Source organism: Crassostrea angulata, chromosome 2 (genome assembly GCF_025612915.1).
Source record: "Crassostrea angulata isolate pt1a10 chromosome 2, ASM2561291v2, whole genome shotgun sequence".
In the NCBI taxonomy this organism is placed as follows: Eukaryota; Metazoa; Mollusca; class Bivalvia; order Ostreida; family Ostreidae; genus Magallana; species Magallana angulata.
This window is the reverse complement of record NC_069112.1, coordinates 47,088,999-47,109,319: the sequence shown is the minus strand read 5'-3', so window position 1 is coordinate 47,109,319 and position 20,321 is coordinate 47,088,999. Positions and strand designations below refer to the sequence as shown.

General features: G+C 33.4%; 1 pseudogene; it reads right to left on the bottom strand.

Annotated features, from left to right (window-relative positions):
- Window positions 1-3,967: 3,967 nt before the first annotated feature.
- LOC128170672 (uncharacterized) lies at window positions 3,968-8,158 on the bottom strand (annotated as a pseudogene).
- Window positions 8,159-20,321: the final 12,163 nt, after the last annotated feature.

Here is a 20,321-nt window from a genome sequence, read left to right as displayed (position 1 = left end):
ACGATATGATCTTTCAGAAGATCAGTGCGAGAAAATTAACCCACATCCTAATGCTTATTTTTAAGTTTATAAAAATTTAATGTTCGTTAATATTAATATTATTTATTTGATTAGAATACGAAAAGAGGATTACTGTTGAAACACACAGATTTTTTAACATACCAATGAAGAAATTATTGTTCGGCCAGCTCATTTTTTCAATAACACTGCATGTACTCATACAGAGCATATTTCTTTTTCCGATCTTAAATTTTACCCAAAGTTGCTGAATATCATGTTTTGGGAGAAAAAAAATGAGTGACAAGGGGCCTTCATCTTGTAATCAATTAAATGATGCACTGGTATTTGATCTGTATCTTTGGTTGACCCCCCCCCCCATCCCCCCATCCCCCCATCCCCGTACTAAATACGGTGAATTAGATTCACGAGTGTTAACAAATTATCATATACTATCAACAAATTAGAAATTCAGTTCCAGAATATGTGATATAAAAATATTTTTTCAAAGTGCGTTAAGAGTGTCGATACTAAAAAATGTTGATGTACCTTCATAACGCACTTTGAAAAAAAATTTCAAAGTGGGTTACCTTGGGCCAAACTTTAACGCACTTTGACAAAATTTCTCAAAGTGCGTTGATTTTGTCCAAAATTTAACACACTTTGAAATATTTTTTCAAAGTGCGTAATTTTTTCAAAGTGCGTTGCCACATAGCATACATGTGTTGTGAACGACATGGCTTTTTTAAATGTAATACTGTAGATTGGCAAATAATCACAATGGTTTTAATTTCACTTTGTTCGCGATTTATCGTTTTTTCCGCTAAAATAAACCCATCGTAAATATTAACATGTTTTTTTTAAAACGTTTTATTGCTTGTAATTTGATCAACTGGTTTTCTTGGAGCGTGAAATTAAAACCATCGTACTTGGTACTTTTTGAGAATTCTTGAAATTTTAACACCGTGGAGTTAAAACAACTTACAGTATGCTTCAAGTTGCACGATGTGTTCAAATACCCTGAGAGCAAGATACCTCAATGAAAAGAATATAATAATGATATTATTAACAAAATCGAATAGAGTCAGAGTCGATGAATGTTCTTGTTATTTTCTTTCTTTTTTATAATTTCAACGTTACAAGTTCCAAATTTAAATGAGTGTAAAATGTGTTTTTTTTAAACACTTTTGAATCATATGCATAGACCTTCTTGCAACATTTACATATTGGAGGGTATCCTTTGTATAAACGAAATGAGGACAAGTACGTCCATAACATTTTTTGAAAGTGAACCTACATTTCCAATGAACTTTCTAGCACAAAGATAGACATTGTATCCCATACCATAAAAGGACCAGTGCTTTATGTGTTCGTGATAAAATTTCAGATATAGAAAATATTTGAAAACCCGTTGCTTGTTAAAAAAAGGATTAACAACGCAATCTTCTTTTTACACAGATTATATAATCAGGTCATGCGTATTGGATAACAAGAATTTCTAAATATTCTGTACCTACTTTTAGATGAACTCTCGAACAATGCCGAATAAGTTGAAAAATGACAACTCTTATCCGAAGATATCGCATTTTTACAAACTGGACGTTTTAAGATTTGAGAATCAAATCTTATTATGGTAAACCCCATGGGTTGATCTAAAAGTAATGACATAAAATGCTTCACGCGTCTAAGGGTGCTGCTATATGATAAGTGTGCACGTTATTATTCTAACATTCAATTGAAATGTTAGTAAACTTCATAAGGTAATTTAATTGAAATGGATGTTTAAAAAACCTTATCGTCCGTCTGTTCTTTCGTCCGTCTGTCCGTCTGTCTGCTTATGTCTGTAGGAAGGCAAATTTAAATTGTAGAAAAAAAAGTTTGCATTCCAAGCAGAGAAAACCTCATAACTGCAAAAAGGGGGGTGTACATTTTTAAAATCCTTTCAAAAATTATAGTCAAATTCAACGTAATTTATAATAAATCATCCTTATGAAAAGGAAAACATACATTGCAAAAATGTAAGGCTTTTAATAATGAAGAAAAGATTGTCGTTCAATCATTGTATAACTTCGGGTTCGGTATTCCATCTTTCGAAAACGAGGCTCTTTATTTAAAACAGTCATGTTGGACGTATGATAAACGGGCCGGTCTCGCAAAGATGAATTTGTTTGTTGTGCAACCGTTCGCGACGAAGGGGATCTTTGAAATATGCAAGATACATTGGTGCCAGTTTTGTGAAGTAAATTGAGGTTAGGTATATCAATGCGATGACAGTTTTCACATATGACGGTGGTGTTAGGTTGTTTTTTTTTTCGTTTCATTTTCCTTATTAATGCTTTGTAACCTGGGTAACTATCGCCTGTATTTTGTAATTTTTACATATCAAATTAAGAATAGATTTCTGTTTGCCCGCTCAAAATAAGCAAATTTGATGTATTAACAACACACTTAATTACAATTCATTCCATTGGTAATTCGGTAAGATCTTTTGTGTAATGGTTGATTAATGCAATGTATGATTCATTTTGAAAACTAAATTGTGCTTTTTTTTCTTTTAGTGCATGTTTCTTCTGTTTAAATTGTTTACAATTTTTTATTTATTAACCATATTTCAGTTTCAAGCTTTGAAATATAAGCAAGATACTGAGCTTTACTCACATTTCTATGTTTGTACACAGAGCTAAGGATATTCTTTTTTCGTTTTCATTTTGGGTACAAAATTCCAGCGCCTAGTGTGCACGTATCGAATTATTTTACTTATAGAAAAAAGACAAAAAATGGCTACCATTTTAAATTAATTTCACAGAAAAATATAAATAGTATATGGAATGTGAAATCAAAAGCATGGTGTTAGCGGCTATATCAATAGTACATATGGATACAGTCTTTTGCGAATATACTTTTCTTACAAAAGGAAATTGGTTTACAACATGGCATATCATTAAAGAGTTAGTTTCTTGCTCATGCACATTTACATTTACAAGTAATGTCCACGGTTTTTTTTTTATTAACACTATAGTTGAAATTTATTTACGTTAACACTCTTCTTTCGTGTTGATCCTCTTTCAGAATAAATCCATTGAATTAGAGCTTCTAAGTTGGTGAATGGCGTAGATTTGAAGGATAACCAGCATACATATGACTATACTTGACGATGATGATGGCCAAAGCTGTTGTATCTCCTCCCTCACCTGTTTCAAGAATAAAACCCAGAATAAGCTCAGAATGTAAATATAATAGAATGTCGAAAAACATAATGCCTTGTTAATTTAATATGGCCTGTTGGTCATCAAGTTAATTTAGATCTTTATATGTAAATATGTCTTTAGATATAAACGATCATTAAACAAAAAACACAAAATCAAAAGCAGCTGTTGATTTTAACCTTGAAATTTGGCTTTGAATGTTTTCTACACATTCATATTTCTTAGTTTTAAGGAGATTAAAGCTGAGCACTGCTCGTAAAAAAGCCACTATCACAAAGGTACCTGGTACATGCACATAAACCCTTCGATTTCGTTACACCCAACTGCACACCTGGCCGACGTGTAATATTCCTTTCATAGTCTTTGGATTTTATGCATTTATTTCTTATTCTATCTGCATATTCTGTTTGTAGATAATGCATTGACTAATTTATTTGGTGTTTGTATTCTCCTGGCTTTAAAAAGGTGTTTAAAATTTGATAATTTTATCGCGACTTAGTAGCACGGCGAGGCAAGATGTACGTCTGCACAAGTGAGACCTCTTCAGCGAAGTACTTGGAACTGTTAGAGGCATGTCCCTTACATAAGAGTGTAGGCACATCAGTGATGAAAGATCTAGTGAAATATGGTGGACAGTACCTATTTACGAGCGGTGTTTAGCTTCTATATAGTACAACAATGGTCACAAACATTAAGTCCTCTTAAGCTTCCATTGGTGCTTAGTGATAAAACTGAGTTGAAATGAACGAAGCTATGTTTTTTCCCAATTGGGATGAATCATTTTCGTACAACACACTCCGATTGTAATTTCGACACTCTCGCCAAGGGTGTCTTCTGGGAGAAGATTTTTGGTGTGCTCAAACGACTCATTCAGCATCACGTTCATGCCTTTGAAAAGATGCCGACTTCTGTGACAGTGGAGGAGCCAGACACCAGGGTTTGTCGCCCAGATTCTTGCAATAACGTATCCACCAGGAGGCACGGCGACTGTGTCTTTATATACTCCATTCTCCAAGTTAATATCAGGAATATTTTTGTAATCATTCCAGGATGCATTTGCCCACTTGGCGTTGTAACATTCACTGACACTGTTATTAAGAGTGTCACTACATTTTATATCGGATGTTGGAAAAACACTACTACCGTCTACGGATGTCAAACCTATTTTTATCACCTGGAATTTATGACCATGTATGTGAATTGGGTGTACTACACGCTGGGAGTCTGTTGTTTCGGAATTATGGAAAACAAAAATGACTTCAGATCCGGACTCTAAGTTTAGTGAGTGTGAACACATACAATTTGTCTCTGCGTCACATCCGGGGCATGTGGTGTCTATTTCAGAGGGCTGTAAGAGCGCTGCAACACTAGGCATCTTGAATATTTTGCCGTTTATTGCAGCGTACGAAGGTCCGATAAAATCATTGTTGAGGAAAAGTAGAGATTGCTGAGATGTTTTTTGAATGATGTTTATATCCTCCTTAGTATTTAGTGATTTAAGAGCTGAGAGATGGACGCATGTCCAATTCGGCTTATTCGGATAATCTATTAAAGGACAGTTTAAAATGACTTCCATTTCTCTAGATACGTTCGAATTGAATGAAGCCAATGACTTGTTATTCGATACATGAAGGAAGGCGTTACCAGGATTGCTTTCCTGGAGACCTAGGGTTTTACCACTTACGAAATGAGCAAAAATGTCGTACACCCCTTCTGTAACATTTTGCAAGTCTAGCTCAACGTCGAATCTCTCACCAGTGAAAAGTAAAATTCGATCAACTGTTATTGGTAAGACCTCATCACCATCCGTTTCCCGCACTATCAGTCTAATTCCAGGGATCGAAAACAAAAAATGTTCGTTAGCTGCAACAGAAATCAAACGAAACAAATAACGCTCGCTCTTGTCGACGAACACTGTTTGAAGTGGCGCCATGTTACCGCCATGTTCCCCTTTACCGTTGATCAATACGGAATGGTATTCCATATTCATTACTGTCATAGATTTGAGCATAGTTTCAGGGTCAACAAGATGGTTCCAGTCCTGTAGTTGTAGAATACGCTGATGTGTGTATGGTATCAGATCCCGCTTTCTTAAAACAATAAACGCACCAAACAACCCCATGTCAAACTGAACTCCTGTGTGAGAATGGTAAAAGTAGGATCCACCGATTCGAGGAGTAAATGTGTAGTTGAAAGACTGGCCTGGAAGTATGGGGCATTGCGTCACAAATGAAACACCGTCCATAGCAGGAGTTCCAAATTGTTCGATTCCGTGCCAGTGAACAGAAACCTCTTCACTAAGCAGGTGATTATAGACTACGATAGTGATTTTCTGATTTTGATGAACGATGATATCCGGTCCAGGCATAGTTCCGTTTGCAGTGATTAACTTCCGGGTCAAGTTCCATCCGTCTGCAGTATTAATGTTGTTTGCATCAACTTCCTTTCTGGTACTTTTACTAAACAGTTTTCTATTCTCTGTGTATAATGGACCCTTTTCCTTGTCTATCATAGTGAATGAGTTGTCTATAATCAATGATGTCACACAATGTGGACTGCTAACATCGCATTTAAAACACACAGAAATGTGTATTACTTGTAGTAAAAGAAGAATGCAGGCTGGGACAGCATACTGAAATAAACACATGTAAAATGATTAAGAATGAAATTTGTCAAAAATAGTTTATTGTGATTTTAAAATTATGCAAACTGCAAAACCATCGTTGGAAATATCATCGCATGCGTTTCAAGTTGAAGTACTAGTATAATGACCGGATTTGGCTATGATGTTGATTTTAATTAAACATACGGTATGAAAATACCAAAAAGAAACATAAACAATTTACAAAAATTAGCAATAAAAGGTAGAGTTATTTTTTTATATAAGTCCTGTGTTAAGTTTGACAATCCTTAATTCGAAAGCTTTGACTTTTAATGAGGGGATTCGAAATTTGCTAGATTCGCGACGTCACAACATGAATCGCCGGTCTCTCTACCTGTTTTGGAAAGAAGTGGGTGAATTTAATTGGCCATCCAACTAATCATGTGGATGCTTTACTTTACTCGTTGAGTATCAGAATCAACGAGCTATTTTCTTTTAACAAAATAAAAAAGAGGGTCTTCGCCAGTTCATACTGAGTAGAATTATTTGCTTAACAGTCATCTGGTTGATAGCTCATCGCCTCTACATGTACGCCATTCTTATAATCTGGTTGCCGTAAAAAAAAAAAGCTGTTACAATTTTTTCAGATATATGTTTTTTTTCACTTGTTTTTTTACACACATTTTATACAATATACAATGTACCCTTTATGTTCCTTTCCTATGACAAAATGCCGTCAAAAAATAGAATTGCCATTGGTGATTACAATGTATGTTGTGTCATAAAGAACATAAAAAACATCATATACATGCATTAGCATACGAAAAGCGTTATTTGAATAATGAAATGTGTTTGTATGTTCATTTTCATGCACGGAACCATTGCTTGTTCTCCCGGGGGGGGGGGGGGGGAGGGGGGGGGGGTTGATTGAGACATATTATTTTTAATTTTATAATAGACATTTAAAGAAGTTTAAAATTTACAGGTGTGGGGTAGAGCCTGGACCCTGTTGACCCGCGCGTGAATTTTCTCGAAAACGACTTTGTCTCATCGAAGCTTGTTTGACCTTTGTCTAATTTTCAATGACCCCTACTACCACAAGTAAATATTTTAGGCGGAGACGTCATTAGAATTTTGATTTGATGTAGGTGTAACATTACGATGTGTTCGAGGGAAGTCCGGGAAACCCGACACAGACTTTGTAAACAAACTATGAACTGTTTTTACTATTGATTTGCTTAATATTTGTTAAGGGTTTTTTTTTTTATGTTGATGACAATTTTCACCAAATTTCGTCATTAAGAAAGAGATATATTTGTGCTCTCTCGACAATTTCCGAACAAAGTTTGTAATTCGTATACAAATAGTCTAGGTTCAGTGTTGCAAAAAAGTGATATTATTTTGCTTTGTGTGTGTGTTTTTTTAAAATGGATTCTACCTGTTGTTGTTATCTGTTTCACGTCGCTAGTCGCGTATAAATTGTGACTCCTTACGCTTTAGTGCATACTTTTAAAAGAATCTTTAAAAACATAGCTATGTACATACGACTATCGGAAGACTGTATTTTTTATGCCTACATAAATACATGTATTTACGAGTTCAGATATGCGTGTATTTTAAAGAAAACACCAGTTTCACGGATTGATTACGAAATCATTATTTAAAAAAAAAAACTGTTGTTGTTATTAGGTGAAAACAATAGGAAATTTGGTAAGCCATTGTCATCGACAATTATATTGATTCTAAAGGCGACCCCTACTCTTTATGCACGATTGCAATAAATTAAACGAAACAATAGCGCTATACGATTCTGAAAAAAGGCAAGATATAATGAAGGTGACACAAGATCTACGAACTTATCTCATTATCTTTTTTCTTTTCATAAAAAGAGAAAGTTAAGCAATTCTACAGTCTTATGTTCAACTCGTTTTAATGTTTTGGTAAACATTTAAAATTACAAAAAAATCACATTCCTAATTTGTTTCAGGGAGGAAAAGCTATAATTAAGAGCTATTCATATATTGAAGCCCCATTGCATTATCACCATCTTGTACAAAACCATTTTCTCAGATTTCCATATCAAGGATTCTTTTCTCAAATCTATAAATTATAAGAAAAATGGTTTCATAAAATTTAATATCATAGGTGAAAGTTAAATGTAATATTATCATAAAAGCTCATTTTTGGCTTCTTTTTTTTTTTAAATATTTTGTGCATGGAATCTAAATAATCACGCTTACCATTTTGCAGTCTCTTCAAAATGTAGCAGGTGCTAAGTATTTTTACACAGATGTGTACGTTCCGTTCAGAAGAAAAAAATCCTACACGAATTTTTAAAAATAGTTTAGTTATGTGTGTGTCCCACATTTGCTATGAACTTATTTTACATCGAAAAATTTACGCATCGGTATCTGGAACTTTAAATTCTATGGAACTTAATAGTTAAAGGAGACTCATGTATAACACTGCTTCCCCGATCTTTGTATAATATAAAAATATCACACATGACGATTGAAAAGAAGCAAAACCCAATACCAAAGAGCCCACACGACATACTAAGGAGTTGGCGGTTTTTTTTCTCTTTTTGTTAACGTACACGATCATGAAACAATAAATTAAGATAATATTTTTCTACTTAAAACCAAAAATTCAAAATCTTATTCATTGAAATAAAAAATGACAATAGCAAACTGTCTGCCCTCTCAAAAACCATATAGGAAATACAAATTCAAAGCAGAGCAACACGAAACTTCTAAAAAGATACATAGAGATGGGATCAGGTGCCTAGGAGGAGTAAGCATCCCCTTGGCGACCGGTCGCACCCGCCGTTTGCTCAATGTCATCATATAAAACGATAAAAATGCGCAGTCAGTCCCGTTTTCAAATTATGTGGTATAAAAAGATGAAAATAAATAACAAGATAAAAATTATAAATTATCGACCATTGAACTTACATAAAATTTGAATCGAAGTTCTTGATGCCATTGTTCCAACAACTTGTTTGTTTGTCTCATTTAAGAAATTGTTAGTATGAAGAGCGTGTTTTTGCATTATGTATACACTGAGAGACATAGACCCCACAAGCAGGTGATGATAATATACTCCTACATAAGTAACTTGATCTGACGATGGAAAATTATTATCATCACCTATATAATAAAGTTTTGTTGATGGATTACCATTAACGTCTTTAATTCCAGTGAAATATCTAAATATGTAGCAAAATAAAAGTTTCAGAATCTGCGGTATCTTTCATTTCAAGCTCACCGGGATATATTGAGTTAACATAAGAAATGAATAATACAGTATCTATATATCTAAATGTCGAGTTTAAGGCCACTGCAAGTATTCTTTTCTTCCACAAGCCTTTGAATAATGTCTGCCTCGTATGAATATAAAACTAAGTTAAAATATAGAAGAGCATGATTTGTATCCATGTGGATCCCCACTGATAGTTGGAAGACCTGGTCTAAAAAAAACTACATAGATATTTACTATCAACTTCCGAGTTCATGTGTGTTCATTCAGAATTGGTTTTTAACAAATAATTTTATAAACCAAACATTTTAAGTAGAAGAACAATAATTTTTATTTATAAGAACATGACTTGGAATCAAAGCACTCTAAACGTTTGATCATATTGATTAATAATCGGTTCGACGATTAGTACACAGAAATTGTGGTGAGGTACCAGGGGAAGAAATCCTGAATAAGGGTGAGCTAACCTGATACTACCCAAACACAATAGAAATGTTAATTAGTATCATGATATCCAGAGGTGCACAGAACCCTTTCTCTCTCACTATCAACCCCAACCCACCCACCGATCGTAGAATGGGTACAGATGTACATTGTAGTTTTCTCTCCAGTAGTTTTACACAGATGTGTACGTTTCTCACGCGTTCGTTAACCTTTAAACACAGTCATAGGTAACTCTCCTTAAGGGTATATGTCCCACACGAGTTGATTTTCCTATACACGGGCCAAATGCTTTACTGCACTTAAATGTTGAAAACCAGCAACTAGAGCTCTTAATTTCTCAATGACTTAATAATGAATGGATTTCCGCTGATCATTATAATTAAAAAGTTAAAGAAGGAAAAAATCCTACCCGATTTTTTTTTAATTTTTGTTATATGTGTGTCCCACACTTGCTATGAACTTATTTTAGAACGAACAATTTACACATTGGCATCTGGAAAGGAACATTAAGATAAACCTGACTCATGGATCACGTTGCTTTCCTATTTTGCATAATGTTTATATATCACTCATGATAATTACTGCACCCGACGTACGTAACGTACACGATCATGAAACAATAAATTGCGATATTTTTTTTCTAATTAAAAACAAAAATTCAAAATCTTAATTATTGAAATAAAAAATGACAATAACAAACTATCTACCCTCTCAAAAATCAACATAGGTAATACAGATTCAAAACAGGGCAACACGAAACTTCTAAAAAGATATATAGAGATGGGATCAGGTGCCTAGGAGGAGTAAGCATCCCCTTGACGACTGGTCGAACCAGCCGCGTGCTTATTGTAGTCAGCATGTGTCTTAAAGAATTGTACTTACTGACAAAGTCATTGTATCGACCATTGAACTTACATAAAGATAATTTGAATCGAAGTTCTTGATGCCATTGTTCCAACAACTTGTTTGTTTGTCTCATTTAAGAAATTGTTAGTATGAAGAGCGTGTTTTTGCATTATGTATACACTGAGAGACATAGACCCCACAAGCAGGTGATGATAATATACTCCTACATAAGTAACTTGATCTGACGATGGAAAATTATTATCATCACCTATGTAATAAAGTTTTGTTGATGGATTACCATTAACGTCTTTTTTTCGAGTGAAATATCTAAATATGGAGCAAATATTTCAAAATCTGCGGTATCTTTTATTTCAAGCTTACTGGGATATGTTGAGTTAACATAAAAAATGAATAAAACAGTATCAATATATCTAAATGTCGAGTTGAAGGCCACTGCAAGTATTCTTTTCTTGCACAAGCTTTTGAATAATGTCTGCTTCGTATGAATATAAAAGTAAGTTAAATTATAGAAGAGCACGATTTGTATCCATGTGGACCCCCACTGATAGTTGGAAGACTTGGTCTAAAAAAAACTACATACTAGATATTAACTATTAACTTGAGAGTACATGTGTGTATATTCAGAATTGGTTTTTAACAAATAATTTCAGAAACCAAACATTTAAAGTAGAAGAACAATAATTTTCATTTATAAAAATATGACTTGGAATCAAAGCACTCTAAACGTTTGATCATATGGATTAATAATTGGTTCGACGATTAGTACACAGAAATTGTGGTGAGGTACCAGGGGAAGAAATCCTGAATAAGGGTGAGCTAACCTGATACTACCCAAACACAATAGAAATGTTAATTAGTATCACGATAAAAGATATCCAGAGGTGCACAGAACCCTTTCTCTCCCACTATCAACCCCAACCCACCCACCGATCGTAGAATGTCTACAGATGTACATTGTAGTTTTCTTCCCAGTAGTTTTACACAGATGTGTACGTTTCTCACGCGTTTGTTAACCTTTAAACACAGTCATAGGTAACTCCCCTTAAGGGGATATGTCCCACACGAGTTGAGTTTCCTATACACGGGTCAAATGCTTTACTGCAGTTAAATGTTGAAAACCAGCAACTAGAGCTCTTAATTTCTCAATGACTTAATAATGAATGGATTTCCGTTTATCATTATTATTAAAAAGTTAAAGAAGGAAAAATCCTACCCGATTTTTTTTTTTTTTTTATTTTTTCCCCTTCTCACTGACCCGGTTAAAATGCAATTAGGCACTTGCTGTACGCACAGCTAAATCTCAAATTTCTTGTACATTTTCTTTTTGAAAAAATGTAGTGTGAAATATTAATTTAACTTTTCATTTAAAAGATAATTTATATTTTAATTGGATATGACAACAATATATAATAATTTTATTGGAAAATATATAATGATAAAAATGTATTCAAATTAACATTTAATATTTGTAAAAGCACAACATGTAATGTTTCCACTTTACAAAAAATATTAAGTAAAGCCTAAAATAAACAAATGATAATGAAGTTTAAATTTGAAAATATGCATGTTTTGTTTCATTTAGAAATTAAAACGTTGTTTCAGCGTTGAAAAGTGGTTGATGCCTTCAACGATGAAAATAAAGTTGGGTCTTCAACGTGGAATCAACGTTTACGTTGAGTTATGGTTTGGGTTTCAACGTTGATTCAACGTTGAATAATGGTTGATCAACGTTGCAACTTGATTTCAACCATTTCTCAACGTTGAAACAATGTTGCGTGCCCACTGGGATATAATATGAAAAATGACCAGTACTTACGTATTTTGAGAATATTATCCGAACACTTATACTTCCGCTCGAAATTTCACAGGAACTGTACGAATATCGGGGAAGTCTCGTGAACTTTCATTCGAGCACCTCTAGATTAATCACATACTTAGCAACGATAAAGAAAACATTCCGAGCACATTCGCAGGGGGTGTTTATTTACACACAAGTTCTGTGGAACGAGTAAGTACCGGGGAATTCCTCATGCAATTTTACTTCTGATATCGTTTCTTTTTTTTGTTTCAGACTTCCTTCGAAACACGATAACAGACCTCGGAAGATGAGAAATGTTAAATTCACATTGAGATCGAGAGTCGCCATTTTTAAATGTAGACAAAAGGCACCACTTTAAGGCTCTGGTGATGGTGTTTAAAAGAATATCAGAAGCAAGTACATGTAATGTCAGTCTCTGAAGTAAAATGTCCGAGATTTTTTTTAAATGAACTATTTGTACAGAATGTGTTCTATAAAAAAAGATTAATCAGTTTAAAACTAGCGCATTTTTAGTGCGCCGTAAATTGCAGTCTTTTACTTTTGGGAGGCACTGTATCACGTCGTCATTTCACTTTTTTTTCAGACCAGGAGCTCCAATCCTGCAGTTAGCGAAAATATGTTTAGCTTCTTTTCTGGGACTTAGAAATAGCTTAAAGCGCCATCAACTTATCTGCAAAAATGGAGATCAAAACCATAGACTTTCACAATTTTTACCTTTTTCAACTTTTCAAAATAAAGTGTATTTTGTATATTTTCGACCATTGCACATATAATAACAATAATGCATTAAAAGCAGACCAAGTTGTTATTTTCTGCATGTTTAGATGGTTTTGATTGGTAACATTTAAACCATTTTTAAACCTTTTTTCTTTTTTACTTTTTTAACATGATGCACTTTTACGAACGAAGGGTTTCCCAAACCGCATTTCAACTTGTCCTCGTACAAGATAAAACAAGAGGCCCAAGGGCCACATCGCTCAACTGCGCAATAATTGCCATAACAAAATCTGCTTTATGGAGTCATACGAAATGTTTGGACAATGAAGTTTCATGTATTCTGTGCTAGAAAAATTCAAAATTTTCCCCTTGATATTCAAATGTTAGTATTACAACTGGATGATTTTATAGTCATATTACATATAGAGCATTGCAGTTCTCAAGAAGATCTTTAAAAACTGTTTATTTTTAAGATATAAACCAATGAATCAAACTTTTAACCCCTTGAGAAACCATTGAATAGCGTAGGGATCAAAGTCCAAGAAATCTTAAAGAAATAAAAATTTGTCAAAATGTTTGCATACATACACTACGAAAGCCATTTAAGCTCATTTTCGTAAATAAAACAAAAATGTTTTTTTCGCGAATGAACGCGTTAATTTCGCGATAAAACGCGTTAGTTTCGCGAATAAACGCAAAACTTTTGCTTATCAACGCCTAAGTTTCGCGAATAAACGCGTAACTTTCGCGATATAACGCGTTAGTTTTGCGAATAAACCCGAAACTTTCGCAAATAAACGCGAAACTTTCGTGAATAAAAGCGTAACTTTCGCGAATAAACGCAAAACTTTCGCGATATTCCGCGTAACTTTCGCGAATTAACGCGAAACCATTATATAAATATTGTCATTTCGTACAAGAACCCTTATAAGAAAAAATGATTGAAAACAACAGGTTTAAGTTTTAAATCATGTAGTACTTATTCATTATTATTATATTTTCCGTGTTATGTTGATATATGAAAACTATATTATCTTTTTTACATATAGCTATTTATAAATCTGATAAAACTTCGTAACATTTTTAGATGTTATATGTTACAAGTAGGTAATAAGTTAGAGCATCATTCTTCATTTGTTCGCAGAAAATGTGTTCAAACAGGCATTAATTGATTATCTTTTTCTTATAAAATAAATTAAATTCAACCGTCGGAAACCTTTAAAATCTTAGAACTGATTTTCAAATGACGTATGTGATAAATTTAGAGGACGAATTTACGTCATCCAGATTTGAACAATAGCCTAAAAACTTCAATTCACAGCTTGACTTATCTTTCTGATAATTTATGTTTTTTGAATCAGTACTAAGATTTTAATGATTGTGTTCGTTTGAATTTATATCAATTTGTATAAGGTTTAATCTGATTCTTTTACATCTTAATATAATAAGACTACTTTATTTTATTCAAAATTAATATGTTCGTTTTCAGTCATTGTTCCTCATAGGGATTCTTGTATGAAATGATAATATCTATATTTAAGTTCTGCGTTTAATCGCGAAAGTAACGCGTTAATTCGCGAAAGTGTTGCGCTATATCGCGAAAGTTTCGCGTTATATCGCGAAAGTTTCGCGTAAATTCGCTAAAGTAACGCGTTAATTCGCGAAAATTACGCGTTATATCGCGAAAGTTTTGCGTTTATTTGCGAAAGTTTCGCGTTATATCGCGAACGTTTCGCGTTTATCCGCGAAATTTTTTTTTACCTACGAAAATGAGCTCAATGGACTTTCGTAATATACATTGAAGTCGCCAATTCCAGGTCACTCGTGTGTATTTCATGTCACCTTGTTTAAATTGAAGCATAAAAAATTAAATAAATACAATGATCACGAACAATAGGCCTTTCTGTCTTTGATCATTAAACGATTTTCGAAAACTAACATTTACAGACCCTCAGAAAAACGAATTTAGAAATCAAGCGCCTTCGGGATGGAGATTTTCACACATCTTTGACATGCTATTTTCATTATTTACGCTGCAGCGTGGTTGAATGTGAAAATTGTGGGATGACGTTAATGGATGAAAAATAGTGCACATGCATTCAGATAAGTGTCAACAATTATTCAGAATGATAACTGCTGAAATAAAGAATGTGGGCGCTTAAGATGTAGATTCGGCAGGAATCTGGGCGCACAAGGAGAGTGAAAATTTCATCAATTAATTTTGAATATTTTTCGAATTATAACCGTTATTTGGTTTCTGTTGGATGTGGAATGAGTGGAAAAATATTTGAAATGCAAAAGGTTTTATTATAATATGGGTCTAAATATAGCAACACAATGCAATTTATGCAAAATCCTACTTATTTACAACTGTTTTTAAATGATTTTGTTGTCTCTGGGTCTTCTCTCCACAAATTTGAAACGTGTAAAGGTAACATATTTCAACATTAAAAATGTCACATTTTAAAAAAAGATGAAGAGATGACCCAGAGATGACTAATTATGTATTTTTCAAATTATTTTTTGAAGGATAAAAAACAAAGTCCATTGATATGACAGTGGTGTTTCAAACAGTACTTTATAGAGCATATATTGACAAGTCTCCTTGGCTCATTGGTTTCGTCCTGGATTTAGTGAATACATACATTCAGTGTTTTGGGTTCAAATCCAACTGGTGGTCTTTTTAAATAAAATTAAACTTTTTTGTTTTAAATGTATGTTATTATAACATGATGTTGAATTATAATATACCGGTATATTTTAATTTGTTTTTATTGATTTCTAGATCTGCTGTATGAACACTATAAAAAAATTCTTTTCTTATTACTAGTTTTTTAGGATAACACAATATAACTTCATTACATAATGTTTTCATTAAATTTTTCAACTAGTTACCGGATTACCTCTCATTGCCATTTTTGAAAGCTTTGTGAGTTTTTTAATAACCGGAATAGCCATGTACTTCGACTCTCAACATAATATATTTTTGTTGAAACCTGTACATAGCCTTTCGAGGTTATAGACATTTAAATCCCAATTGATTCGTGTCGAGGATTCCTGCAAACTTACAATCTTGTGCGCTCACTTTCTTTACAAAAATTAATTAATCAATCTGAAGGAATTTCCCCAACTGCGGGCCACTATACCTGAAACATATTTTTCTGCGGATTTACGTGAAAGAGAGAAAAAAGTGATAGACCAATCCACACTTTACAAAAGTTATGTCCCTTGGCCACCATCTTTGGGGAAAAAAACCCATATATTTCTCACAGTAGCCTTTGTAGTTTAGAGGGTTGTAACTTCGTCATTTGACATTAGAAATCTGTTTCCGCTGTGAATTTGAATTGCCCCAAGTTGGGGCAACCCACACATCGAAGGAATAAATTAAATTCCGAGAGATTTCTTCACAGGGCGCCCAAATATTTGGTTGCATAAAGAAGGGAAAAGTTGTGTTTTTCCCTTTTGACCTTTGGGTTGACCCCGCAAAGGGGAACAACTTTTGCAAAGTGTGGATTGGATAATTCAATTGAATAAAATGATCCATCTAGCTCAGGTGTCGTTTTATTTATCTCGTTTGTTATTTCTCTTAAGGTTTCTTTTTCTTTTTGTCCCAATGATGACATAATGACGATCATTACATTCTGAATGGCGACTGTCATTTACATTTAGAAATTTGGTCCCGGTTACTCGAGTATCAGTAGTTGTAAATATATTTTCTGATCGGCATTTTTTTTTATATGCTGCAAATTGTGTTATGAGATGATTACCCGACATTACTGACACTCTGAAGTCACATGACCCGAAAATTGTGAAAATAACTTGAAAGTGCGGAAACTATGCCTTGTTGAAATGCCTCTGTAAATATGTGTCCGGATATTTTTTTTCAAAAACAGAATGAATGCTTAAAAACTCACAAAATGTACTTTCAATATACATATAGTATAACATCTAAATAGAACATCAGCTCCGCAACATACCAAAGAAACAGTCTGACGAGAGCCGGAATTGACTGTATAAGTAAAACCATATCTTTAAGCATTGGATTTTTTTTAACATAAATAAATCTAAAATGTTTTCATTTGTAATATTGGACCCCCCTTCTTCCTCAATAAGGTCCCAACCCTACTACTGGAATTTGAATCTACACTATATAATTAAGGTTGCTTTCACAAAAGTTTTTATTATATATATTCCTATGTAAAAAATGAACCCCCATTGTTGCTCCACCCTATCTCTTGGGATTAAGATTTTAACAAAACTACAATCCACCCTTCTTTAGGATGCTTCAAGTTTCGGCTTTTGCCGATCTGTTTCTGAGTAGAAAGTAATCAGATATTTAGGGTCTTCCGTTTCCAACGGAAGACCCTCTTGTTTTTCTTCGGTTTCTTTTTATTATTATTTTATTTTTTATTTTTTTTCTGACTCCTTCTCGGCTTTATATCTCAAAAAGTTTTCATCCGATTTCAATGAAATTTTCAGAGCTTTTGTAAACTTACCGTGCCTCAAAGATGTTAAAGTTTCAGCATTTACGTCACTTCCGTTCAAATTTGGCGGCCATTTTTTAATTTTAAAAAAGTGATTTTGTCCGGAAGAGATCTCCGTTAACTTTAAAGATATCGCTTTGAATTTTTTACTGATGATAGATGTATCAATTCTATAATGTACTGGGGGGTTTAAAATTTTGTTCATCAATTTTGCTCAAAACCGGAAGCAGTTCCAATTTTTGGAATTTTTCATTTTTTTGAACAAAATAAGACAATACTACAGTCTTATAGAACTTGCCATGGTGAATTCAAATCTGAAATCCGTTTGAAAATCAAACAAAGCATTACAGAGATATCGGGGTTTAAAAATTGATTTTTCCGGAAATTTTGATTCCGCGTCCTTGGATTAAAAAATAGCGTAATGTTCAAAGTAAAATTAATTCGTACCAAAAATAATTGTTAAGTCGTGCTTGAACACATTCGGATTTTTTTTGTCAAGTCGTTCTTGAAATCAGAAAGGTTTTTGTTAATTCATACTTAAAATCATTCGGATTTTGTTAAGTCGTACCAGGAATAATTCGATTTTTTCATCTTTTTGTTTTAGTTACTCTTGTTGTTGATTTAAGAGCGCTGCTTCTTACAGGAACTTCCTGCTTTACTTCCGACATTACCGGAAGACCCACTCGTTGCTTTGCAACGAGCTTTGCTCTAGTTTATTTTATATATTCCTATGTGAAAACTGCCCCCCCCCCCCCCTTCAGGCCCCATCTTGTCCCCAGCTGGAATCATGATTCTATTTAACTACAATCTATCCTAACTTAGGAGGCTTCCATACAGGCCTATCGATTTTAAAGAAGATTTTAAAACGATTTTTCTCTATATAGTCCATGTAAAAATTCAATCGTCCAATGTGGCCCCATCCTACCCTTTGGGATCATAATTTGTACAAACTTGAACCTTTAACCCTACCTGAGGATGCTTTTACACAAGTTTCAGCTTTTCTAGTCAAAATGTTTTTGAGAAAATGTTTTTGAAGAATAACAACATACTTTCAATATTTTTTTTTATATCATTCCCCTTAAAGAGGATGTCACTGGTCCTTCAATAAAACAAACTCCCAATAACGCCTTGCGCCAAATTTGGTTGAAATTGGCCCAGTGGTTCTGGCGAAGAAGTCAAAATGTAAAAATGTTAACAGATGGACAGACGCCGGACAAAAAGTGATCACAAAAGCTCACGTGAGCTAAAAACTAAAACATCTAATAAGTGATAATCAATTCTTTCATGAATCAGCCTTTTTTATTAAGCTACATCTAAATATACATGTAGACTTTGACGCAAAATTTACACGATATATTTATTCATACCAGAATACATAGGGGAAAACATCATAAATGAACAACGGTATCACAAAAGCTTGTTCACATAAAAAACGTAAAGACTTGTTACCAAGGTCAAGGTCATATTAATATTGGCTCATTTAGTTCAAACAATTTCTAAATCTAACAAAGATACAACTATAAAGATGATCGGTTTGTGATATTTACAATGATTCAATAAAAGGAAATAATCGAATGATGTCAAATTCAGTTCAGTTTTGTCAATTCATTTTGTGCATGAATATTTTCTTTCTCAGCCTAAAATTAAAAAATAATCTACTACGTGAAAAAAAAAAACTTATCCATAAGGCTAAAATTAACTTTCAAAAATTTCATAATTCATTTGCTGTCTTTGCAAAAAGGAAATTAATAAAATAAAAAAGTCCATCGATATTGAAAATCTCATAACTTGATTTGTAACCTTAAATATGGCATTTTATATGAGACTGGGTGGTCAACTTGTTAACTATCAGATCTGCCATTAACATTTAAGTATAACATTTTTGCCAAAACCTAGTCCTGACACATTGTTCTTCATATAAAGAATGTCAGTTTAGCCTAAAAATGGCAGACATAATCGAACCCTCTTAAAAAAATATCAGAATGAAATGCTTCTATATGCTGTAAAATACAATAGCTTTGGCATCATTAACAACTTCTTGTCAAATGTCAGTGTTTTTTAATCCAAGAACAAATAATCCTTATGCACCAGTAATGACCTTCTGGAGCAAAGTGATGTCACAGAGTCAAGATAAACATTAGTTAAACAACAATGACATCTAGTGAATTGTGATGTGACAGAGATATTGAAACCAATCAGAAAGTACAATGACATCTAGTGCAGTGTGATGTCACAGAGATATTGAAACCAATCCAAAAAATTGTCAACTTCAATGACATCTAGTGCAACGTGATGTCACAGAGATATTGAAACCAATCCCAAAAAAAGTCAACTTCAATGACATCTTCCGCAATGTTATGCCACCAAGATAGTGTAACTAATCAGAAAAAAAAGGAAATAGTAAACTTCAATGCTATCTTTTGCATTGTCGTGTCACAAATGGAGCTTATCCTACATATAGGTCAAAGTCCAAAATGCACCAGACAACACTATTCTACTCAGCGATATTAATCTACATAAAAAATAATTACTAACAATTTGCACCAATGTATAATATGAAAAATTCGTATCACAAAGAAAAATCTAATTTGTAATAAAAAAAAAAAAAAACCCACAAAACAAATTTAGGGAGCCATGTGCCTTCATAAGTTTGAGGTGTGTAACAATTAGCATCAATCCAAATAAATAGAGGAGAAATTTGGAAAGCAAATCAAAGCTTTTCAATTATGTTTATTATAAGATCTCTCTCTCTTTCTCTTTCTTTCTCTCTCTCTTGTTTCTCTCTGTGAAAAAAAAATGTGAAATTTTGACAAAAAATGTGTACATTGCTACATTACAATACTGTCCACAAAAAAAAAAAATCATCCAACAATGTTAACGTTTACAAAAAAGAGACTGTCTTAGTTAAAGATATTCAACAAATACAA